This window comes from Rhinoraja longicauda, chromosome 14 (assembly GCF_053455715.1).
Source record: "Rhinoraja longicauda isolate Sanriku21f chromosome 14, sRhiLon1.1, whole genome shotgun sequence".
Classification (NCBI taxonomy): Eukaryota; Metazoa; Chordata; class Chondrichthyes; order Rajiformes; family Arhynchobatidae; genus Rhinoraja; species Rhinoraja longicauda.
In genome coordinates, this window is record NC_135966.1 from 20,142,951 (window position 1) to 20,168,242 (window position 25,292).

Here is a 25,292-nt window from a genome sequence, read left to right on the forward strand (position 1 = left end):
GTGGTTTACTACTGTGCCAGAAAGTCCAACCCAGTTTTCCAATCGGTCTAGTAATATGGTGTGGTCGACCGTGTTAAATACAACACTGAGATCCAGTAATAATAAGACTGAAATTTTGCCACTGCCTGTATTTAAGTGGATGTCATTGAAGACCTTAACAAGAGCAGTCTCAGTGCTGTGGTGTGGTCAAAAACCTGACTGGAGGACATCCAAACAATTTAGTGACAAGAAGTTGTTCAGCTAATTAAGTTAACAGCAAATCTGTTGAAAAATGAAAGATTTCAAGCTACAATATCAGATTAATAAATTGATGTATTAGACATATTAACAGTAGCCATTTCCGTTACCGAATGTTTCAATGGTTTATTGTCACGTACCAAGGTACAGTCAAGTAATTTTTTGCACACAGACTATCACCATACATAAGTACAATTCTCTGGTTAGTACAGAATGTACAGCACAGCCCTCTAAGGGTATATGCAAAAAGGCATCATTTTGGTGGTATAGTCCTAGCTGCAGCTGGGCACAAAGGCCTTTTGTAGCCGTTACCTCCAGTCCAGTCGTCCTGCGAACCGTCAACCCTCCTCGTGCACGGCTCTCTTCAACCCTTGTTTCCAGGGGGACGGCTCCCACTGCCGACCTTGACGGTATGGAAGGTCAAACCCCCTGGTTCTTCTCGGTGGGCCTTTTTGTACAATGCCTTTTTTCAACTCCCTCCATCCTTCTCTCTGATTCCCGGTCGTCAGGGTTTTGCAAGGGCTGGGCTCGCCAGGCTTCCCTCTCCGGGCGGGTTCCTGGTTCCACAGTGGGCGAGTCAGGCCTGGTATTGGTACGGCTGTGGGATTGGGGACCAAATTTGACAGACTAAAGATGTTGCAGGAATACAAGGAGAGACCTTTATGCAGTGAGTGGTTAAGATCTTCAAGTCATAACCTATACATGTTGTGAAAAAGATCAGAGCTATTAATATGTAAAGAGATTGCTTTTTGAAGGAAAATAATTTGCAGTGCTCCAGAGGAAAAGCAGGCAAATGAGATTAACCAAACTGTTCTTCAAAAAGCAGGCACAGAATGGATGGGTAGAATGACTTTCTGTCGGCCTGTGATGGGTCTGATTCTACACGAGGTGAATGTATACAGTTTTATATTTCTCTGGGAAGGGGAATCAAAAACTAGAAAGCAGAGATTTAAGATGAAAGATTTTAAAATAAATTGTGTCAACTTCATGCAGGGGTTGGTGTGTATATGGAACAAGATGTGAGAGAATATGGTTGAGGCACGTGCAGTAACAGCATTTAGAAGGCATGGATGGGAAAGGTTTAGAGGGCAAATGGAACTAACCGACGGGCATTTTGGTTGGCATGAACATGTTGGGCCAAAGGGCCTGTTTCCATGCTATATGAGAACCAACCTGATTAGGCAATTACACTGGCTTCCTGTTCTGTTGCACTGCATCTCATGTAATTCCTCTTCAAAGAACAATAGCAGTGACAAATGCCTTTGGTGAAATAAGTGGTTTAGCCAGAAAACCCCAGGCTAATGTAATCAATGCCAGCAACCTATCTTTTGAAATAGCGTTGTTATTACATCCATAATGCAGTGGGAATAGTGCCACCTTGAAAATAACGGAAAAACAACAGGTCTTAGGTGAACATGGAGCTGAAAGCAAAAAGCATTGGCAAAGAAAAAAGCATTGACAAAAATAAAACATCAGAGAAATGAAAGGAACTGAAAATCAATAATACTCCCAGGTGGGAATTGCCTGCATTGTAAAGTGTTGAAGAAGGTTTGTAATTGAACATGATGAGTGCATTGCTGCCGTTGTCTTCAGTAAAAAAGTTTCTGGAACTGTTTCCATAAATTAGAAGATGAAATTGTAAGCCACTCACCCCGATCCTGTGCGCAGGAGAGCTCTCCTCCCCCCCACCCCCCAATTGGCCGCCACTCCCGTCACTCGGGCAGGTCCCACCCCCCCCTCCGAGCCTTGGTACCTGTATGCCTCAATTCACAAAACTTGCTAGACATTGAGAGGGGTAGGGCATTTGATGAGGGCAAGTTTCTGTGCCACTGTAATGCCTTCACAGCTTTGACAGGCTCCTTGACAAACAGTCCGATTGCCCAGAGTCACACACGAAGAAGAACCGTGTGTAGATAAATAGGGACCACAAAACGGTCGGGATGAGGGGTGGGTGCCGCAGGTTGCCACTGACCCTAATGTAAAACACTGTCCAGGAGGGGTAATATAGCAAATTAAGTAAACTTGTACTATAGTGATAGCCCGGAGAGGAGGAGGGTCACCATGGCGACCATTAAAACCCCCAATAAACCCACCCCTTTTGCCAGGGAGTGCGGGCCTCCGTCACGGCGGACAGGAACTCGCGTCTAGTCCCTGCTAGCAGCCGGCTGTGTTATTGTTCACACCCTTGCCTGTGGCCCGAGGTCCGGGGGTCGAGCCTGATTTGGCCGGGTCAGGTCAGGCTCCCTCAGGTCTGGACTGGACTCGGCCGCAACAACACATCACCACCAGCTCCTGGTTAAAGGCATCGTCACACGCAGACTTTAATATGCCAACAGATATATGTGCCTACATGCTCCAGACCCGAATCGTCACCGATGCCTGACCCCCCTGAGTAGCCGTATTGTATCTTTTTAAAATACATATATTCCCCACCTTTGCACTTAATGTCAGCTGGCGTACTTTGCAAATGACAAATTAGCTGGTCCCGTTTTTCTGGCGGTAAATTTAAGACGAATAACGAATACTTTATGTGGGGTTCTAATGCTTTACTTAATTATCCCGATCCAGTTGTATCTGATATTCCACATTCGTTAATCTTCAATAAATTCATTTAGATAGATAGAATATTGTGAAGGGGGGGAGTGCCTTTATTAAAGTTTCAGCTGGACGGCTCAGCATCCCCCCCCCCCCCTCATTGGCCGCCACTCCCGTCACTCGGGCGGGTCCCATTGTAACGTCGAACGCGAATACGTTAATTTTTTAACTTTAAAATGTCAATAACTTTTAAAATATAAGACCAATTTGAACGAAACTTCCTCCAGCACATCCCAGGACAATGATGAGTAAGGTGAGCCTAACATTGTCACGCTATCAACAGGCACCAACAAACAGTGTCAAATGACAGAAACAAACGGCACAAACATACGAAGGAACACACAAACATCGGAGCTACAAACAAGATGAAAGTTTTAGTAATATACTAGCAAAGCGGGCCCATTGGGCCCATTCCCACACCCCCATTCTCTCCTCCCCCAGCCCCACTCTTACTCTCCCCACACCCCCCCTTTCCCCACGACCTCCCCTTTTCCCAGTACCCCTCTTTCCCCCACCACCAAGCCCCCTCTGCACGACCCCTGTTGTCCCCCTCCCCAGTCCCCATTCTCAGACCCTCCATTCTCTCTCCCCCAGACACACTCTTACTCTTCCCCCACCCCCCCTTTCCCCAGCACACCCCTTTCCCCTACTCTCTCTTGCCCCCAGCACCAACCCCCCACCCCCGCTGTCCCCCTCCCCAGTCCCACTCTGCCTCCTCCCACCCCCACTCTCCTCCCACCCTCCCCGTCGCCCCCACCGTTATTCTCCCCACCCCCCTTTCCCTACCAGCCCCCCCTTTCCCTACCAGCCCCCCCTTTCCTTACCAGCCCCCCCTTTCCCTACCAGCCCCCCCCCTTTCCCTACCAGCCCTCCCCCCCTGTTCTGGCGAAAAGCACTTACGGATCGTGCAGGGAGGAGGAGGGAGCTGCGGAGCGCGGCCGTTACTGTGGCGTGGCCGAGCCCGGACTACTGGAGACGGATAGGGCGGCGGCGCGCTGGGTCCGTGCGATAGCGGGAGAGGGTCTCCCGGGTGTGGGAGGGAGGAGAGAAGCAAGGGGAGAGAAGCAAGGGAAGAGAGGAGAGGGGAGCCGGTGATCGCGGGCGGGCGGCTCCGCTAAGGACGTCCATGTTGTTGGTGCGAGTGAGGAGAGGACGCGCGTGCGTGCTGACGTCATACGCACAGACGCACAGCAGTGCCACGCTGAAAACCTTCAATAAACCAGTAGGAGGGGGGGGCAGCGCGAGCTCATCTCACAGGGGCATTGTGACGTCACACGCTGAAGGCCTTCAATAAAGCGGTTAGAAATTAAATGTTTTAACTTTAAAACCTCTGTAAGGAAGGAAGGAAGGATGGATGGATGGATGGATGGATGGATCGATGGATGGATGGATGGGTGGGTGGGTGGGTGGATGAATGGATGGATGGATGGATGGATGGATGGATGGATGTTGACTGGAAAAATTAGCTAAAAAATATTTAAGCAGACGTATCATAGTCCTCAGCAGAAATGTAACTACCAAGATTTAGTAAGAGGAAATCAATGAGAAAGACAAACTGTCCACAGTTAGTAACTGAGATTAAGACCTGGTGCCCACCTGTGGGGTCATGGTCCAAAGATAAGCAGGAGGAGGTGTCTAAGAGTACAAACAGCTTACAATGGGTATCCTTTATCATCGTTACTTTTTTGCATATCTTTCATTCATTGTTCTTTATCTCTCCACATCACCGTCTATATCTCGTTTCCCTTATCCCTAACCAGTCTGAAGATGGGTCACAACCCGAAAAGTCACCCATTCCTTTTCTCCAGAGATGCTGCCTGTCCCGCTGAGCTACTCTAGCTTTTTGTGTCTACAGTTTAAACCAGCATCTGCAGTTCATTCTTACACATTAAGTCTACTCTGCCATTCAATCGTGGCTGATCTACCTTTCCCTCTCAACCCCATTCTCTTGCATTTGTTCCATAATCCCTGACACTCTTACTAATCAAGAATCTGTCAATCTATGCCTTAAAAATAACAGTTGACGGCTTCCACAGCCATCTGTGGCAAAGAATTCCACAGATTCACCACACTAGATGCAATTTTTCAGGAATCGGCAGTAAGAAACAAGAGGGTCAAAAAGGAAAGCAATTCATTAAGTGAGAAACATGACAAGTAATATTAAAACACGCTTTTATCAACATATTAAAATGAAGGTAGCTAAGGCATGACCACTGGAGGGTGAAATTGGAGAATGAACAACAGAAAAACAAGGTAAAGGCAGATAATGCAAACCATTTTTTTTGTTGCATCAGTCTTTCCGCAGAAGAGACTGCAAGTATCCCAAAGAAAAAAAAAAAAGGATATTTTTAAGGCGGTGATTGTCAGATTTGTGATTAGTTTGGATGTCGGGTTAAGGGGAGAAGGCAGGAGAATGGGGTTGAGAGGAAAGATAGATTAGCCATGATTGAATGGCGGAGTAGACTTGATGGGCTGAATGGCCTAATTCTGTTCCGATAAATTAGGAACCAGTAAATTAATGGCAAAACACTGATTAAAAAAAGGTGCAGAATAAAGGAGGACAATCAGTGAGAGGATCTCAGGCAAGGGTAGTACAGTCTGAGAGAGCAACTGGGATGATGAAGAATAGTTCCAGCTGCAAAAAAAGAAACAGGGTTTGAATTGAAAGCAATTTAAAATGCATTATTGAAATAACAAGAAGTAAGGTAGCTCAGAAGACTGTTAGTTAACATACAAGTTCACGGAGAAAAAGCATATTACAATTTTTGAGTCACTCAGAGAGACAAAGCTCAACCAGGTGCAAGAGAATTTGCAGTCAACCAAACTCAGCATGTGGAAAAAAAGACTTTGCTGCTATCACTCAGAAGAGTCTTTGTGGTTTTGAGAGGCAGACTGCGACAATTATCTTGAAAACAGCATTGCTGGTTTGAGCTGTGTGCAATTAATCAATTTGTGCTTACAATTGATATAACTATGCAGAGCCAGTTTTATGCCATTCCTTCTTCTTTCCTTTCTCAGAGATTTTGTGCTATAATCATATTTAATTTTGTTCTGATAATGAATAAGACTTCTTGACTTTGTTTAAGTTAAATGTTGAATGTTAAACAAAACTGTAAATTAGTAAATCTTAAACTGGGAATCAGAAGTCACAGTTTCAAAATATACTGTAAGGTCAGCCATTCTGGTTAGAGTGGAGAGGAATTATTTTCATTAGGAGGGTAATGAATTTTTGAAATGTTCAATTCAATAAGACCGTGGACGCTTGGCAGCTGATTATATGTAAGGCAGAGGTTGTTAGATGTTTTGATATTGTTATCAATGGATTAAGGGGTTTATGGAAGAAAGTGGTGTTAGGGCAAAAGATCAATCACAGTTTTATTGTATGATGAAGCAGACTCAAGGGATTGTACAGTCTTTTCCTACTTCTACTATTTCTGTGATTTTATGAAGTAACCAAAAACAGAAATATGACTGAGGGAAAAAACTGTGACAATAAAAAATTCATTATTGGAATTTATCCTTGTTAAACAATATCTGTGACCCAATTTAAAAACCAAAGGAAACTCTGACTGCATATCTAGCTTTAGGGTTTAATATAGCAGTATCTGTGAAACATTGATGGGAATGAATTCACAATTATTTTCTCATATCCTACAGGTAAACCAACTACAACGGAAAAACCTAGTGAGCAAAAAACACTACATTGCAATATCTTGTCAGTATAACTTTTCGCAAACAGCTAAATAATCTAGAGGATAGAAGGAAACTGAACAAAGTACCCATAAATCTCATGCACAGCTCACCAAACCCATTCTGTCATGACCTTAGCTTCTTTCATTACCTTCTCTGACTGAGATGGGGGTTGTATTTATAGATTCCCTTTTCGGATTCAAGGCCAATTGAAGCTGTTTATCGGGGTGGATTTCGATCAGTATTTTGCTTTTCAGTTCAAAGTCATTTTGGTGAAACACTTTTCCAATTTTCCACAAATGTGATTTGTTGCTTTAAAGTTCAGAAAATGTACAAGGAATTAAGTACACATGTATAATTCTTGTGCCTATGTTGTGATACTTCTCTAATTTGTCAGTAGATGGCAGCATTGACTTTATAATCAAGGGCAAAGAGGCTATGCTTAAAATAAAAAAAATAATGGAATACCTCATTCTTGTCATTCATTTATGGCTATGCCTAGTTTAATTACATTATATTTTATTCTCTGGTGGCGAGTTGTCTTAGTTGACCTCTCATTATTGTTAATACCATTGAAATTTAAGGGTAATTGCTGGCAAGTTAAAACAATAAAACTCCTTGGCAATGTACAACGTACTGAATTATAATTCTAAATCTTGCAGGAGTACATTATCACTTCACAAGTGACAATTTAGGACCAGTTTTCCAACCAATGCTTTGTTAGCAAATAATTGGAGTTTTAGAACAATCTTTTTTTCGCTGCTAATGTTTCACATAAATATTATACAACTAGTGAATCGGGATAGCATGAATTATGAATATTCTGCAGTTCACTGTGATGCTCAATGGGTGCTATGGCCTATCCCTTTAAACTAATTGCTCTTGTAAAGCAGACACATGTAACTGGCACAAAAGACAGAAAATACCGGAATCGAGCAAAAATCAAACTGCTGGAGGGACTGAGTGGTTCAGGCAACCTCCATGGATTGGGACAGATAATTGTATCACTTGAATCTAGTCAACCAAACGATATGGAGATATCCTCTACTTTGCTAATTCCCTTTAGCCCTCGATTCCCTGATCTTTCAAAAATTTACCCATGTCCTTTTTAGTTTCTGTAATGGCCTTCACAATTCCCTGCGATAGAGAATTGCAAAGATTCACTACCCTCTGTGGGGAGAAATTTCTACACACTCAATGTTGAATGATTGCTCCTTTAGCTTGTATCTATATCATCTTATTTGCGATCCTTCCACCAGTGGAAACATCTGCCCTGTCATGTCTGTGATTTCATTCCCATCAACGTTTCACAGATACAGGTATTTTAAATCCTAAATTTAAGTACGTCGACAGCAAACTCTGTAACAATCTTGTATGTTTCTGCAAGATTACCCCTCATTCGTCTAAACTCCAAAGAGTACATATACAACTTCTTTAGCATTCAATAGAGCCAACCCTCTCTTCCCAGCAATTAGCCCAGTGAATCCCTTTTGGACTACTTCCAGTCAGAAAGTAAATCATTTCTTAAATGAGGGGATCAAAACTCTACACGGTTATCCATGTGTGGAATCACTCCAACACAGACGAATTGCTGTTTCACCCCAAAGGGAATGGACTAAATGGTAATAGTCAGAGCTAATGCGGGCATTCTCATTTCTGTACATTTTTATGATTTCAAATGCAAAAAAGAATACTGAGTTTAAAATTGTTCAATATTGTAACAGTAAAATGACTGCTAATTTATAATAAATAATATATTCGTCCAACACCGGGGAAGTTATCAGTTATGAGGTTAGACCTAGTCATCACAGTTTCGCCTCTAATGCTAATTGTTTCCGAGATATTAAAGAGGATGCAGTGGAGGTGAATATGCTTGTGCTCCTGCACGTGGCAATTTTATTTGCATCCATATAATTACCTTGGTGTTCGTGCACGTTTTCTTGTAAATTGTTGGAGATTCTGAGTCAGTAACTTTAACACTCGAGAGTAACTTTCTCGTGCCATTAACTTCAGAATTGTAAGCAAGTTGCTTTGGTTGCAATTTTCATTGGTTTTGTCAATATGAGCTTGTTTTTGATTTATTGTTAAACCATCAACATTTCCCTGGTAAACTGCTGTATGGGCTAATATTGTCTGTGTAATTTTCTTTTACACCTATCTGTGATTTAGCAAGAATATCGCTCCATGCCAGTTTGGGTCACCTGGATGATACTGATACCATTTACTTTTTTAGTTTAGAGATACAGCATGGAAACAGGCCCTTCGGCCCACCGAGTCTGTGCCGACCAGCGATTCCCGCATATTAACACTACTCTACACACACACTAGGGACAATTTACACTTATACCAAGCCAATTAACCAACAAACCTGTAGGCCTTTGGAATATGGAAGGAAACCGAAGATCTCGGAGAAAACCCACACGGTCATGGAGAGAACATACAAACTCCATACAGACAACACCCATTGTCTGGATTGAACCCGGTCTCTGGTGCTGTAAGGCAGCAACTCTAACGCTTTGCCACCATGCCCCCCATTGCTGAGTCTGAATACAGGAAATCCATAATATATACTTAAAATTACATTCTAGTCTCAAATCTTTCTATTGGCACATTTCTTATTATATTTCTTGCCTAATTAAAAATTGTAACTGCAATTAAATGGTATTGTTTTGGTTTTATATCTCCCAACTCTCCATTTTGCGCGTCGGCCAACCCTGATTTTGATTAAGACAGCAGCAATTTCAGTTATTCTGCAGGTGGTTACCATGAAAATGGTCCCATGTGACCAACTGGAAGGAGAGAGGTACTTTGGCAATAATACTACTGATTTATAGCCATGTTGCCAGTTAATTGCTGAAAATAGATGAAGGTTGACATTTTTAATAGATTGAAATAATAAATAAAATTTACGATACATTTCATTTCAAACATTAAATAACTCCATGGAATTTAACTTTTAGAATTTATATATTCATATGTAAGCAAGAAACTACATTCTTTGAGTTGTTTCCAATGATTAAAATCAGCACATCCAACATTTTGCAGATTCTGGAAATGTTATGATTCAGAAACGTGAAAAAAACCTCTCTCTGCATGCTAGGCAGCTATTAATGATGAACCTGTTGTGTTGATACCTGACTTACTAAATGCACCAAATTGCTTCTAAAATTGGAAAGGGCTTCAGCATACCAATTAGATTTAATAACAAGATTAAATGATTGTTTTATTTAGATTCTTCTCACTAATATAGGGACACTAATATGAATTATACCATCTCCATCCATAGTTTATTGCTTGCTGAGCTGAAAAGCAAACAGCTTGACCTCTGGTTCTACGTTAGTTGGGGCAACACTGGGCACAAACTCACTTGGTTTACGAGTTGCAACCTATTTTACATGTAATAAATTGGTTTTCTATGGCTCCTGTTACTGAGTAGAAATAAAACTGTTTGCTCAAGTGATTTTTTTAATGTTACAACTTCCACTTTGTCGCACTTTCTCCATACAATTTTTTTCAATCATTCTGTGCAGAACTGAATTTAACATCGTGGGAACTAAATTTTTACTTCACCAAAGGGGCTTTCTCTTAGATTGTGTGAAATGTGTAGACTATTTCAATATTGGGCTTCAAGCCTTTCTCCTATCTGGCTACAGTTAACAATCATCGTAGGGAAAATAATTTTAAAACAAAGTGAACTAATGCATTATCCGAATGGTATAATAAAGCACTCATGCTACAAATTTATGCATTACCTCTGCAAAGTGCACTGCTTTAGAACAAGGCCCTCCACTAAGTGCTCAGTTTGGAACGATACAACCAAGCTGTTATTAAGTTGCAGCCCATAACATTAAACCATTGAGAACTTTAGCACAAATTGTCTTTTGCTTAAAGAGCTCACGCAGAAAGCATTGTCAAAACAGTAATATTTATGCTTTTTTCAGTAAGGGAATCATTTTCAAAATTCAGATATAAACACATTTCTGAGACCGAAAGAATAAAATCTGTCACCACCAAGTCTCAAGCTGGGAACATTAGGTTTGATTCAGAGTGCAAAATCTCTTCCATTCTCCATTTTGGCTTTGTATATACATCCTTTGCAAAAATCTAAGGTGAATTAAGGGGAAAAAGGTTATAATTAAAATTCTAACGGTCAAGAAAGTACCACTTTAACAGCCTTTTATTAGGCTACTTGATGAAGCTGATTTTTTCTTTTGGAACTAATTCAAAAGGAAAAGATTGTTCCTTTGCCTTACAGAATTATGGGATTTTCTACACAATTTGTGTACATTTTTTTCAAACTCTATATCTATTGAATGTCCATAGGCACCCAAACATAAAACAGAAACATAGAGCCATAGAGAATGGAAACAGGCGGCCCAACTAATCCATGTCGACAAGGTTTTTAGAATTGGGCTAGTCCCATTTGCCCATATTTCTCTAAACCTTCAGTTTTATGAATCCATGTACCCATCTAAATGTTTTTTAAATGACACTATTGTTCCTGTCTCTGCAACTTCTCCTGGCAACTCATTCCCTATACGCACTACCTTCTACATGAAGAAATTGCCCTTTGTTTTTATTTTAATGTTCCCCCTCTAACCTTAAACATATGTCTTTTAGTTCTGGATTCCACTACCCCAGAGAAAAGACTATGACTATTCACTTTATCTATGCCTCTCATGATTTTATATACCTCTATAAAGTCACCCTCAGCCTCCTACGTTCTCATCCTCCTACGTTCTCAGCATAAATATTTATGCTTTTTCAGTAAGGGAATCATTTCCAAAATTCAGACATAAACACATTTCTGAGACCGAGAGAATAAAATCTGTCACCACCAAGTCTCACGCTGGGAACACTAGGTTTGATTCAGAGTGCAAAATCTCTTCCATTCTCCATTTTGGCATTGCATATACATCCTTTGCAAAAATCTAAGGTGAATTAAGCGGAAAAAGGTTATAATTAAAATTCTAAAGGTTATGAAAGTACCACTTTAACAGCCTTTTATTAGGCTACTTGATGAAGCAGTATTTTTATTGCCACTTCCGATTTTCCCTTCTCCCTCTCAATTTGTAGATTAAAACATCATATTATGACCACTGCTTCATAATGGCTCTTTTACCTTGAGTTCCCTTATCAGATCAGGTTCTGGTTACACTGTTATGATTTTTCATTGAATAACACAGAGATAATGGAAATGGTGTCAAATTAGGATAATTACCCTCAATCCTACGTTCTCATCATAAAGACAATTGAAAAAAATTGCTCTTTGTACAATTAGGAGTAATTGAGATTTTAATAGCATAGTAAAGAATAATTACTGCTGAGTAAACTACTTGGTTCTGAATAATTAATTTTATAAGTTTGGTCCTTATTTTACAAAGACATTTAATGTTGCAATTAAAAAAAAGAAAAATTAAGTTCTTTTAAAAACATTGATGATTCTATTCTTCCCTTACTCCATAAATGTGCTTCAAGATTCAATTCGCTTCCTGCACAATAGTTTAAAAACAATTCAAATTTACGGTGTCATTTAGTTTCCATTTTGCAAGACTGAGTGGGAGTTATTCAATTATGCATCACTGCTGTTTGCAAGGTCGCAGATGCCACACATCTCCTGTAGAGGGTGCCCCATCCTAATAGGCAACAGTTGAGTGGTAGTCTCCTGTACCAAGAAGTATGCCCACAATTGTTCACAAGATGATTGAGAAAGCAATCCTTCACTGCTCACCACAGAATCCAGGAGAATCCAGCTATGATCACATTGAATGGTGGTGCTGGCTCGAAGGGCCGAATGGCCTACTCCTGCACCTATTGTCTATTGTCTAATTTACTTTGTGAAATATCCTGGCAAGTCAAACAGTATTGCACTTACGTTGTCAGTTACTTTCAGAGCTGCTTCGTGGTGTTGTGAGAAATACATCTTTTCTCACAATTTAGCTGATCTGAGGGAGAAAGGCAAGCTGTTGGTTTGTAAGAAAAGGCCAATAAAATGTCGAACCATTGTATAGTATGACTGATTGTGCTTTAGATGTACTAATTTGCTTTGAAACCTTTTTGTGAAGGGTTTCATTTTATAGATAAGAAGCTGATATTATTACCAGAGGGAAAGATTTTGGGGGAATATGTTCTGCATTTACAGCCCAGAGAGAAGGAATAGTCGGTACTGACCCTTTCTCTTGAGATGTATTCAAGAGAGAGTTAGTTATAGCTCTTCGGGCTAACGGAATCAAGGGAGATGGGGAGAAAGCAGGAACGGGGTGCTGATTTTGGATGATCAGCCATGATCATATTGAATTGCGGTGTTGGCTCGAGGGGCTGAATGGCCAACTCCTGCACCTATTTTCTATGTTTCTATGTTTCTCTTCTTCTTCCTTTTTCTCCCCCTCCTCAACCACCCTCTTTTAGCATCTGGGTCAGCTTTGCAGGCCCTGTCTTTATTCAAACAATCTTACTTTGATCTAAGAGAAAGTTTTATTGGATCCCCCTCTGTCTGGAGGAATTGGTTATCGAGCAAGTCTTGCAATTAGTACCTGTCAGCACCAACATCCCCAGGTGACTTTTTAAATTGGGACAATTGGAGAATCAGCCAGAAGTATTTAGGATTGTAGAAACAACCAGTAGAAATTAACCAATAATCATCCTGAGAGCAGTGGATGATCACTTTAAATAGCAATGGAATGATATAATTCATACTGAAGGTAGACACAAAATGTTGGAGTAACCCAGCGGGTCAGGCAGCATCTCAGGAGAGAAGGAATGGGTGACGTTTCGGGTCGAGACCCTTCTTCATACTAGTTAGTATTGTATTCAGTTATCTAAATTTAAGAGTGGAACATGAAATTCAAATATGTCAGGCCCACAATGTGTGTAACTGCTGGTTCACAAAAAAATGACACAAAGTGCTGGAGTAACTCAGCAGGTCAGCCACCATCTCTGGAGAACACGGTTAGGTGACATTTCGGGTCAGGACCCTTCTTCAGACTGATTGTAGGGAGGGGGATGAAATCTGGAAGAGAGGAGGGGCAGGACAAAGCCTGGCAAGTAATGGATTGCTACAGTTCCCACAACTCCCACGGGGGGGGGGGGCTTCGTAGGCAGATAGTGGACAAAGGTCAGAGATGAAAAGATAGAAGGTGAGGCATAAGGATTGGGTATTAATATCATTCTCTGAAAGCTCTGCATACATCTAATGGCAATTAAATGCAGATGTGCTCACCTCTTAATGAAAATGTCGCTGACCCGAAATGTCACCTAACCGTGTCCTCCAGAGATGCTGCCATATGATCCTCTCATGATCTTATACATCTATATAAGACCACTTCTCACAGTGCATTTTGTTTGGAACTTGAAGGGCACAAGTGGCGAGCAAACATAATGACACACAGTGGCAAATTTGATCCGGTTGTTTATTTGAGGCACAGTTGAGGTTCTATTACCTACTTCTGGTCTTGTCCGCTCCCTTTTAAAGATTACTAGCTTCGCTTGGACCCATTGGGCCCAAATATCTCCTGGGGGCCTGGCAACCCTCTGTGCAAACCTCTCCTGCAGCCAGAGCGAGCCAGTTGTAGGTTAATTGGCTTCTGTAAAATTGCCCCTGATATGCAGGGAGTGGATGAGAAAGTGGGATAACATAGAACAAGTGTGAACAGGTAAATTGGTGGTTGTCCTGGATTCGGTGTGCCGAATGGCATGTTTCCACATGAAACTAAATGATTTGTGACTGAGGTAATGAAGACAACAGTTGGAGCTAAAATGACTGAATTCTACCTTCCGTCTGGGCTAAAAATGTAAAACATATTACTCAAAAACCTTTCCCTCTGGCAATTATATCACCTTAGCTGTAATGTAAAATCCTTCACAAAGATGTTTAAAAGCAAATTAATGCCGTACGGCACCTAAAGTTCAATCAATCATACCATTAATATATTTCTATGGTTCATTGATTAACCTTCATTTTAAGAAGATTAGAATATTTTTCTCTCTTGATTTGCTCACCTTATTCCTCTACAAAGAGGCTACTATTTCCCTAAAGTATTCTAAAATATTTCTACCCACAGTGGATAAAGTCATAGTCATACAGCGTGGAAATAGGCCCTTCCATTCAACTGCCCATGCCGACTAACTTGTCACATCTGTGTCACATGTCCCACCTGTCTGAGGTTTTCCCTTCTCCTTCAAAACCTATCCTATCCATGTACCTGCCCAAATGTCTTTTCAACAGTTCAACAGTTCAACAACAGTTCAACAGAGCTTTATTTGTCATTCGGTACCAAGGTACCGAACGAAACTACATAGCAGTCACACACAAAAAAGAACACAAGACACATGACCCCAACACAAACGTCCATCACAGTGACTCCAAACACCCCCTCACTGTGATGGAGGCAACAAAACTTCCACTCTCTTCCCCCCACGCCCACGGACAGACAGCTCGTCCCCGACCGACCCGCACAGTCCCCTCAAGGGGATGGAAGTCCCCGCGGCCGAGTCGCACCGGGCGCTGAGACGTCTCGCGGCCGAGCCGGGTGATGGAAGGCCCCGCGGCCGAGCCGTGCGCAGCTAAGTCCCGCGGTCGAGCCGCGCCGAGCGATGTTAGGTCCCGCGGCCAAGCCGCACCGGGCGATGTTAAGTCCAGCGGCCGAGCCGCACCGGCGATGAAAAGTCCCGCGGCTGAGCCGCACCGGGCGATGTTAGGCCCCACGGCCGAGCCGCACCGGGCACTGTTAAGTCCAGCGGCCGAGCCGCACCAGCGATGTTAGGCCCCGCGGCTGAACCGCACCGGGCGATGGAAGGCCCCGCGGCCAAGCCGCACCGGGCACTGTTAAGTCCAGCGGCCGAGCCGCACCGGGCGATGTTAAGTCCAGCGGCCGAGCCGCGCCGGGCGATGGAAGGCCCCGCGACCGAGCCCCACCCCGCGCCGTGAGGAAGAGACCTAAAAGAGAATGGTTTCCCCCACCCCCCCCACCCCCACCACCACCCCCCACACATACACAACCAAATAAAAACAAAAACCATCCCAACACCGACACACAACAAAAAAAAAAGGAAAAAAGACGAACAGACTGCTAGCGAGCCGCAGCCGTTAGGCGCCGCCACTTCCGCCGGGATTAAATGTTGTGATAGTATCTGCCTCAACTACCTCCTCTGGCTGCTCGTTCCATATACCCACCACCCTTTGTGTATAAAAGGTGTCCCTCAGGTTCCTATTAAATCTTTCCCCCCTCACCGTAAACCTATGTCCTCTGGATCTAGATTTCCCAAATCTGTGTAAATGACTCTGTGCGTTTACCCTATGACCCTCTCATGAACTTATACATCTCTATAAGATCACTCCTCACCCTCCTGCGCGCCAAGGAATAAAGTCCTAGCCTGTTCAGGATGGTGAATCTCTGGAATTCTCTGCTTCAGAGGGTTGTGGAGGCTAAATCATTAGGGGGTACCTAAAGAGAAGGTAGGTAGACACAAAATGCTGGAGTAACTCAGCGGGTCAGGCAGCATTTCAGGAGAGAAGGTGGGTGGGTGACGTGTCGGGTCGAGACCCTTCTTCAGTCTGAATTACTCCAGCATTTTGTGTCTACCTTCAACCAGCATCTGCAGTTATTTTCCTAAAGAGAAGGTAGAAACACTTTTGAAATGTTAAGGAGACAAGGGCTCTGGGGAACTGGCATAGGAGAGGAGATGCCTACTCATATTTCTGTTACCTTCCATTTAAAGATGATTATTTTTTTGCTGTTGACAAGATTAAAGCATTCTGTCCTGGACTTGTGCATTACTGCGATAAAGATTGATGCTAAATTAAAATCACTAAGACATTAGCAACAGAAACAATTGGTGCTAAAATAGAGCCTTCAATAGAGTGTGATACCCCAAGGAATTTCACAGGAATATTCAAAGCCAATGTCTGTGAAGCATAGTGCATTCAGAAAGTATTCAGACCCCTTCACTTTTTCCACATTTTGTTACGTTACAGCCTTATCTTAAAATGGATTACATTCTTTAAAAAAAAATCATTAATCTACACACAATACCCAAGAAAAAAAAAGCAAAAACAGGTGTTCAGAAATTTTTGCAAAGTAATTAAAAAGAAATAACTGAAATATCACATTTACATAAGTATTCAGACCCTTTGCTATGACACTCAAACTTGAGCTTAGGTTCATCCTGTTTCCATTGATTATCCTTGAGATGTTTCTACAACTGGACTGGAGTCCACCAGTGGTAAATTAAATTGATTGGACATGATTTGGAAAGGCACAGACCTGTCTATATAAGGTCCCACAGTTGACAGTGCATGTCAGAGCAAAAACCAAGCCATGAAGATGGAATTGTCCGTAGACCTCCGAGACAGGATTGGGTCGAGACACAGATCTGGGGAAGGGTATAAAACAATTTCTGCAGCATTGCAGGTCCCGAAGAGCACAGTGGCTTCCGTCATTCTTAAATGGAAGAACTTTGGAACCACCAGGACTCTTGATAGAGCTAGCCGCCTGGCCAAACTGAGCAATCGGGGGAGATGGGCCTTGGTCAGGGAGGTGACCAAGAACCCGATGGTCACTCTGACAGAGCTCCAGAGTTCCTCTGTGGAGATAGGCGAACCTTCCAGAAGGACAACTATATCTGCAGCACTCCACCAATCAGGCCTTTATGGTAGTGGCCAGACGGAAGCCACTCCTCAGTAAAAGGCACATGACAGCCCGCTTGGAGTTTGCCAAAAGGCACGTAAAGGACTCTCAGACCATGAGAAACAAGATTCTCTAGTCTGATGAAACCAAGATTGAACTCTTTGGCCTGAATGCGAAACGTCACATCTGGAGGAAACCAGGCACCCGCTCATCACCTGGCTAATACCATACCTACGGTGAAGCATGGTGGTGGCAGCATCATGCTGTGGGGATGTTTTTCAGCGGCAGGAACTGGGAGACTAGTCAGGATTGAGGGAAAGATGAACGGAGCAAAGTACAGAGAGATCCTTGATGAAAACCTGCTCCAGAGCGTTCTGGACCTCAGACTGGGGCAGAGGTTCACCTTCCAACAGGACAACGACCCCAAGCACACATCCAAAACAACGCAGGAGTGGTTTTGTGACAAGTCTATGAATGTTCTTGAGTGACCCAGCCAGATCCCGAACTTGAACCCGATCAAACATCTCTGGAGGGACCTGAAAATAGCTGTGCAACGACGCTCTCCATCCAACCTGCAGAGCTTAAGAGGATCTGCAGAGAAGAATGGGAGAAATTACCCAAGTACAGGTGTGCCCAGCTTGTAGCGTCATACCCAAGAAGACTTGAGGCTGTAATCGCTGCCAAAGGTGCCTCAACAAAGTACTGAGTAAAGGGTCTAAATACTTATGTAAATGTGATAGTTCAGTTATTTGATAGTTCACCACATCTGAGGAAGGATGTGTTGGCATTGGAGAAAGTCCAGAGGAGATTGGGGTTAGGAGGGAGAGATACATCAGGCATGATTGAATTGCGGAATAGACTTGATGGGTCAAATGTCCTAATTCTACTCCTATTCCTTATGACTTTATGATAATTAATATTAATAATGGGAGTGAAAGTCAGAAGGAAACACATAATGGTGTTGAAAGACAAAGGCATTAAAAACGGACGTGCTGCTGGACTTGGTCAGAGCACATATGGTGAATGGTGAAGAGAATTTCATTAAAACACTGCAATATTCTCAATCTTCAAGGTGATCTAATAAATAAAAAATCACGACATTTCTTAGAATTCTTGTATTGTAACTCTGCAGATCTTCTCATGAGAGATGTGGATTTAAAAAAAAAAGCAGCAGAGAAATCAAAGTAAACACAATAAAGAATATAGAAAAACAGCAGGGCAGGAACGCACGACACAGGCATTGTGTTCATTGTGAATTGAAATTTTTGTGATCTTTTATACTTGTTGCTTTATCTTTGGCTCGGTTTCCACTTAAATACCTTGCCTCTGAAATATTATGCGCTTCTTGGTCTAGATCAGCAGCTGCCTTTTAATGCAGATGCCGGATATATTGTTATGTTTTTTTGCATTGATATAAACTGAATTTTAAAATGTTTCCAGATCTTAACAGAATTAAAACATGTGTTCAAATGGCACCAAGGTAACAGAAGCAGCCAATTTCATTCCTTGCTCATTTTTCTGTGACTTAAATGTATTTTATTCCTTGTTTCTCACATCAGCTTTCATCTGGAGGGGTGAGGTATTAAACATGATTTAGTGTGAACAGATCAAGATGGAAATTAGGAGCAAGACTATATTTCTCTGGCCCTTTGTGTCTGTTTCACCATTTAATTTCACGGTTGATCTGATTGTAACCTCTCCTCCACCATCTTATCTAGGCACAATAACTGTTCAGCCCTTATTTATAAATAACCTATTTACTTCTGTCTTAAAAGATTCTGCTTCTTTAACACTTTGATGAATAGAGTACTGAAGAGAGGCTTGAGTCTTTGGAACCACAAAAAAAATCATCCATCTTTGCTTTAAATGATGATTCCCTGGTACTAGGTTCTTCCACAAGAGGAATAATCCACTTACATACATCCTGTCAAGATTATTCAAGATTTTATATATGTATATAGTGGAAGGGAACTTAATTGATATATGTATATCTTGTATATATGTATACAAAATATATGTATATGTAGAATATTTTGTGTGCATATATACCTGTATACACACACACACACACACACACATACACATAAATATATATATAATATATATATATATATATATATATATATATATATATACTGATGAGCCAAAACATTATGACCACCTGCCTAATATACTGTTGGACCCCTGAAGGTGTCCTGTGGTATCTGGCACCAAAACATTAGCAGCAGATCCTTCAAGTCCTGTAAGTTGCGAGGTGGAGCCGCTGTGGATCAGACGTGTCAATCCAGCACATCCCACAGATGCTCAATCGGATTGAGATCTGGAGAATTTGGAGGCCAGGGCAACACCGTGAACACTTCATCGTGTTCCTCAAACCATTCCCGAACAATGTGTGCAGTGTGTCAGGGAGCATTATCCTGCTGAAAGAGGCCACTGCCATCAGGGAATACCATTGCCATGAAGTGGTGTACTTGGTCATCACACTCCCTCCACCAGCTTGTCGTCTTCCCACAGTGCATCCTGGTGCCATCACTTCCCCAGGTAAACGACACACATGTACAAGGCCATCCACGTAATCTAAAAGAAAACGGGAGTCATCAGACCAGGCGACTTGCTTCCATTGCTCCAAGGTCCAGTTCTCATGCTTGCGTGCTCAATGTAGGCGCATTCGACGGTGGACAGGGGTCATCATGGGCACTCTGACCGGTCTGTGGCTACGCAGCCCCATATGCAGCAGGGTGCGATGCACTGTGTTTGTGACACATTCCTCCCGTGACCACCATTACACTTTTCTGTGACTTGTGCCACAGTAGACCTTCTGTCCGTTCGGACCAGACGGCATAGTCTTTGTTGCCTTCGCACATCAATGAGCCTTGGGCGCCCAACACCCTGTCGCCGGTTTGTGGTTTGTCCTTCCTCGGACCACTGTCGGTAGGTATTCACCATTGCTGAAGGAAGCACCCCACAAGCCTTACCGTTTCAGAGATGCTCTGACCCAGTCACCTGGCCATAACAATTTAGCCCTTGTTGAAGTTGCTCAGGTTTTTACTCCTGCCCATTTCTCCTGCATCCAACACATCAACTTCAAGAACTGACTGTTCACTTGCTGCCTAATATATCCCACCCCTTGACAGGTGCCATTGTAACAAGATAATCAATGTTATTCACTTCACCTGTCAGTGGTCATAATTTTTTGGCTCATCGGTGTATACACACACACACAAAATAATATAAAAGTATACATATATCAATTAAGTTCCTTCCCACTCTTTTAAACTCCAGTGAATGGAAATTAAACCTATCCAGCCTTTCCTCGTATGACAATCCACACGTTTAATTTCATTCCAAATGTTAGTCCAGTAAATTTCCTGAGAACTACTTCACATTAACAAACCTCCTTAAATGAGGAGATCAATAATGTATACAGTTCTCCTGGACCACAACATCAAAGATAAATATTCTCTTTGCCATTTTCTACGTATACAATTACTGCCATGTATTGCATCACCTCAACAGGGCTTCAGTGGTTTGTGAAGAACCAACATCACAAGAGGTGCCATATAAATACAAGTTCTTGTTTTCATCAAATTTCACATGATCTTTTCAGGATAATGTCATGTGTGAGGTGGCTTCACATGCCAGGACTGTGACAACACTGCAGCTTCCTGACAAACCCATCTCTCGAAGCTGGCTGCAAGCAGAATGTAAATCTACCAAATACACAAAGACTGACTACTATCTCAACACAGTTGATAGAAGGGCTTTTCTGAATTCGCCAGGGTTAGCTTTTGGACTATAGCCAAAATGAGAATATCTTTTGTGAGAAATGAATATACTAACGCAGGACTTTCAGAGTGAGAATCTAGCTTCATAGTATTACTTGGAAAGGGGAGAGGTTGTTTGAAGAAAGCCAATGGAATGTTGGCCTTCGTAACAAGAGGAGTTGAGTATAGGAGCAAAGAGGTCCTTCTACAGTTGTACCGGGCCCTGGTGAGACCGCACCTGGAGTACTGTGTGCAGTTTTGGTCTCCAAATTTGAGGAAGGATATTCTTGCTATGGAAGGCGTGCAGCGTAGGTTCACTAGGTTAATTCCCGGAATGGCGGGACTGTCGTATGTTGAAAGGCTGGAGCGATTGGGCTTGTATACACTGGAATTTAGAAGGATGAGGGGGGATCTTATTGAAACATATAAGATAATTAGGGGATTGGACACATTAGAGGCAGGAAACATGTTCCCAATGTTGGGGGAGTCCAGAACAAGGGGCCACAGTTTAAGAATAAGGGGTAGGCCATTTAGAACGGAGATGAGGAAGAACTTTTTCAGTCAGAGAGTGGTGAAGATGTGGAATTCTCTGCCTCAGAAGGCAGTGGAGGCCAGTTCGTTGGATGCTTTCAAGAGAGAGCTGGATAGAGCTCTTAAGGATAGCGGAGTGAGGGGGTATGGGGAGAAGGCAGGAACGGGGTACTGATTGAGAGTGATCAGCCATGATCGCATTGAATGGCGGTGCTGGCTCGAAGGGCTGAATGGCCTACTCCTGCACCTATTGTCTATTTATTGTCTATTATCATGTTCCATTTAAAATAACACTTCAAATCCACCTGTTCAATCAAATTAGTCTAACTAACAGTGGTGTGTACACTGTGTGTGCACTGTGGGGCAACTGATAGAGTTGCTACCTTTTAGCATCAGAGACATGGGTTCGATCCTGACCTTGGGTGCTGTCTGTGTACAGTTTACACGTTCTCCTTGTGGCCGCATGCATCGTATTCCTCTCACATGCCAATGATGTGCTGTTTTGCAGGTAAATTGGTCTCTGTACATTGCCCTGATGCAGGGAGTGGATGTAAAAGTGAGATATCATAGAACAAGTGTGAACGGGTGATTGATGGTTGGTGTGGACCTGGTGCACTATAGGGCCTGTTTCCATTCTGTATCTTCTGATTCAATTTGACAAATGTTGTCAAATTTATATTGGTGGATGATTAAAAAAATTAGTTAAATACTTAACACAACTCAGCAAGTGGATGAATGAATGAATGAATGAATGAATGAATGAATGAATGAATGAATGAATGGGGCAGCACGGTGGCGCAGTGGTAGAGTTGCTACCTTACAGTGCTTGATGCGCCGGAAACCTGGGTTCGATCCCGACTATGGGTGCTGTCTGTACGGAGTTTGTATGTTCTCCCCGTGACCACATGGGTTTTCTCTGAGATCTTCGGTTTCCTCCCAAACTCCAAAGACGTACAGGTTTGTAGGTTAATTGACTTGGTATAAGTGTAAATTGACCCTAGTATGTTTAGGGTAATGTTAATGTGCGAGGATCGCTGATCGGTGCGGACTCGGTGGGCTGAAGGGCCTGTTTCCACTCTGTATTTCTAAAAAAAAAAAACGAATGACTGAATGATAGATACTTTATTATCACATGTGACGTGTCACAGTGAGGTTCTTTGTTTTGCATACCCAAGCCAGGTAAAGAGTCGCCACATAAAGGGCGCCGACAAAATTACAAAGGATTCCATTGTTGGGCAAAATATCCCATTTGTGGTCCCCCTTAGTTCTCGGCAGCCCACATCCCAATGTCGGGTCCCCCACGCTGGGTCCTCCTTTGTCCTCAGTGGCCCCCCATGCAGGGTCCTCCTTTTGTTCAAGCGTGTAACACTTGCCCATTTCTTAATATGCTGTGAGCTTGATGCAGTCCCTTAAATAAACCATGCAAGGTTGTTTGTCAGTTGCATCAAGGGAGCTGTTGCTACTGGTGTTGGTGGAGAATTGGTGTGAATTTGTTGCATTGCAAGTGAACGTGTTTCCCATTGCCCCAGCACTGCCCAGTGTGATTTTGAATCATGTCGACAAGCAAGGTCATGTGTTTAATTCCTGATCATTGCTGCTTTGATTGATCACATCTGACATGGTGTGAGGAGTTCTACAAGAGTGATTGCAACTAATCATGCAAGAAATACATTTTTTGAACCTCTGGCTTCAAATTATATTCTTAAATAATCCATTTGCTGATGGCGTGCTCATGCAACCATTACCTTGACAATAAATCTAAACATCTGATTCAATAGAGCTCAAGATTTTAAAAATTTTCATTCTGAAAAAGCTTTTTTTGCCTGACCTGTAAAAGAGGTAAGCCCCAAATAATTCTGCCACGTTCCCTCTTTCTATTCTTTTACTCTTCCCTTCAATGGATTCCTTCTATTCTGTGGGTCTTCTGCCATGTTCCAGTTTGTATGATTCTCTTCTCTTTCATCTTGGTCCCTTCATTTCTCATGCACTTCACCCCCACCCCCCCCCCCCCCATATTTTAATTTGGCAAATTAAATAGTAAGGTTTTTGATTGTTCTTCCAGTGTGTGAATAGTTGGCTTAGTTGTGTTATATCTTTTTGTGATCAAATGGTCTGCCATGCAAAAACTGGGAGAAAACGAAAAGTGTTGAAACATGTTAAAAATAATTCACTCGCAAGCACTTCGATTTAATTTTTCTTTTCTAAAGTATTAGGTATCCGGGTTGTCAACTAACTCCCATTGTAGTCATTACATGGCCAGCAAGTAACAAAAAATGACACGATATGCTGGAGTAACTCAGCAGGTCAGGCAGCATCTAGGAGAGAGGGAATGGGTGATGTTTTGGGTCGAGGCCCTTCCTCAGAAAGGTCTGAGGAAGGGTATCGACCTGAAACGTCACCCATTCCCTCTCTCCTAGATGCTGCCTGACCTGTTGCGTTACTCCAGCATTTTGTGATACCTTCGATTTGTACCAGCATCTGCAGTTATTTTCCTACAAAAAATGACACGATGATCACTGTTTGATCATTTTCACCCAGAGAGTTGTGAATCTGTGGAATTCTCTGCCGCAGAAGGCAGTGGAGGCCAATTCACGGGATGCTTTCAAGAGAGAGTTAGATATAACTCTTAGGGTTAAAGGAATCAAGGGATATGGGGAAAAAGCAGGATCGGGGTACTGATATTGGATGATCAGCGATGATCATATTGAATGGCGGTGCTGGCTCGAAGGGCCGAATGGCCTACTCCTGCACCTATTTTCTATGTTTCTATCTCACAATTCTAATACCTCATGGTCCTCAGGAACAGATGTTAAAAATAGTCTGCTGCACATCAGTTGAATGATTCAGATATGAATTTGGGATATATTGTGAATAATCAAAAAATGTGACATAATACGCTGGCAGTTCTATGGTCACTCTCAAGGTGATGTCAAACAGAGTTGAGTGAAATGCTTACCAGAGGCACAACTCTGCACAGTGTTTCCTTTTCACTCGATGATCCTGTGACCTGGATAAATGTACAGCAAATAATGGATCTGTCAGCTGGGCACATCACAGATGTCTGACTGAGAACGGTCAATACTGTATAATATCAGTCTTAACCATGGAGAATTTTCTACAGTTAGCAGTTTGCACTTGGGAGTGTTAAAGAACCAGTATTATTTTTTTTGTGTTCATCAGATCTGGGAGATTTTTGCAGTTTTGGCTTAGTTATTCTTCAAAATTATTTCAAGGAAATCCAGATGGCAATTTTTTTATTTTAGGATAAGTCTTGAGCTTTTAATCTTGAGTGTATATCTCTGCATACTTAGATAAAATGGAGAGAAACATAGCAGAAAATAAGAGAGAAAATAATTGCAGGTATCTGGTGTGGACATGATGGGCCAAAGGAACTCTTTACTTTCTATAATGTTTCTATAATTCCATAGTATTAATTACTAACACTGTATTAAGAAATTGAAAATGTTTTCCTTTGTCTTGATTTGTTTTTTCAATATAATATGCTTGCTGAAAATACAAGCATTTAAATCTATAGCAGCTATGTCTTTAACAGATGTAACTACAAAGGCACACATTTAGGAACCATTAAGAAGGCTTCAGATGCAACCTCTTCAGAGATCTGTGTCGGAAGGAACTGCAGATGCTTGCTTATACCGAAGACACATATAAAATGCTGGAGTAACTCAGCGGGTCAGGCAGCATCTCTGGAGAAAGGGAAGAGGTGATGTTTCGGGTCTACAGAAGGGTTCCGACACGAAACATCACCTATTCTTTTTCTCTAGAGATGCTGCCTAACCCACTGAGCTACTCCAGTATTTTGTGTCTCTCTTCAGAGATCTACTGTGTTCAA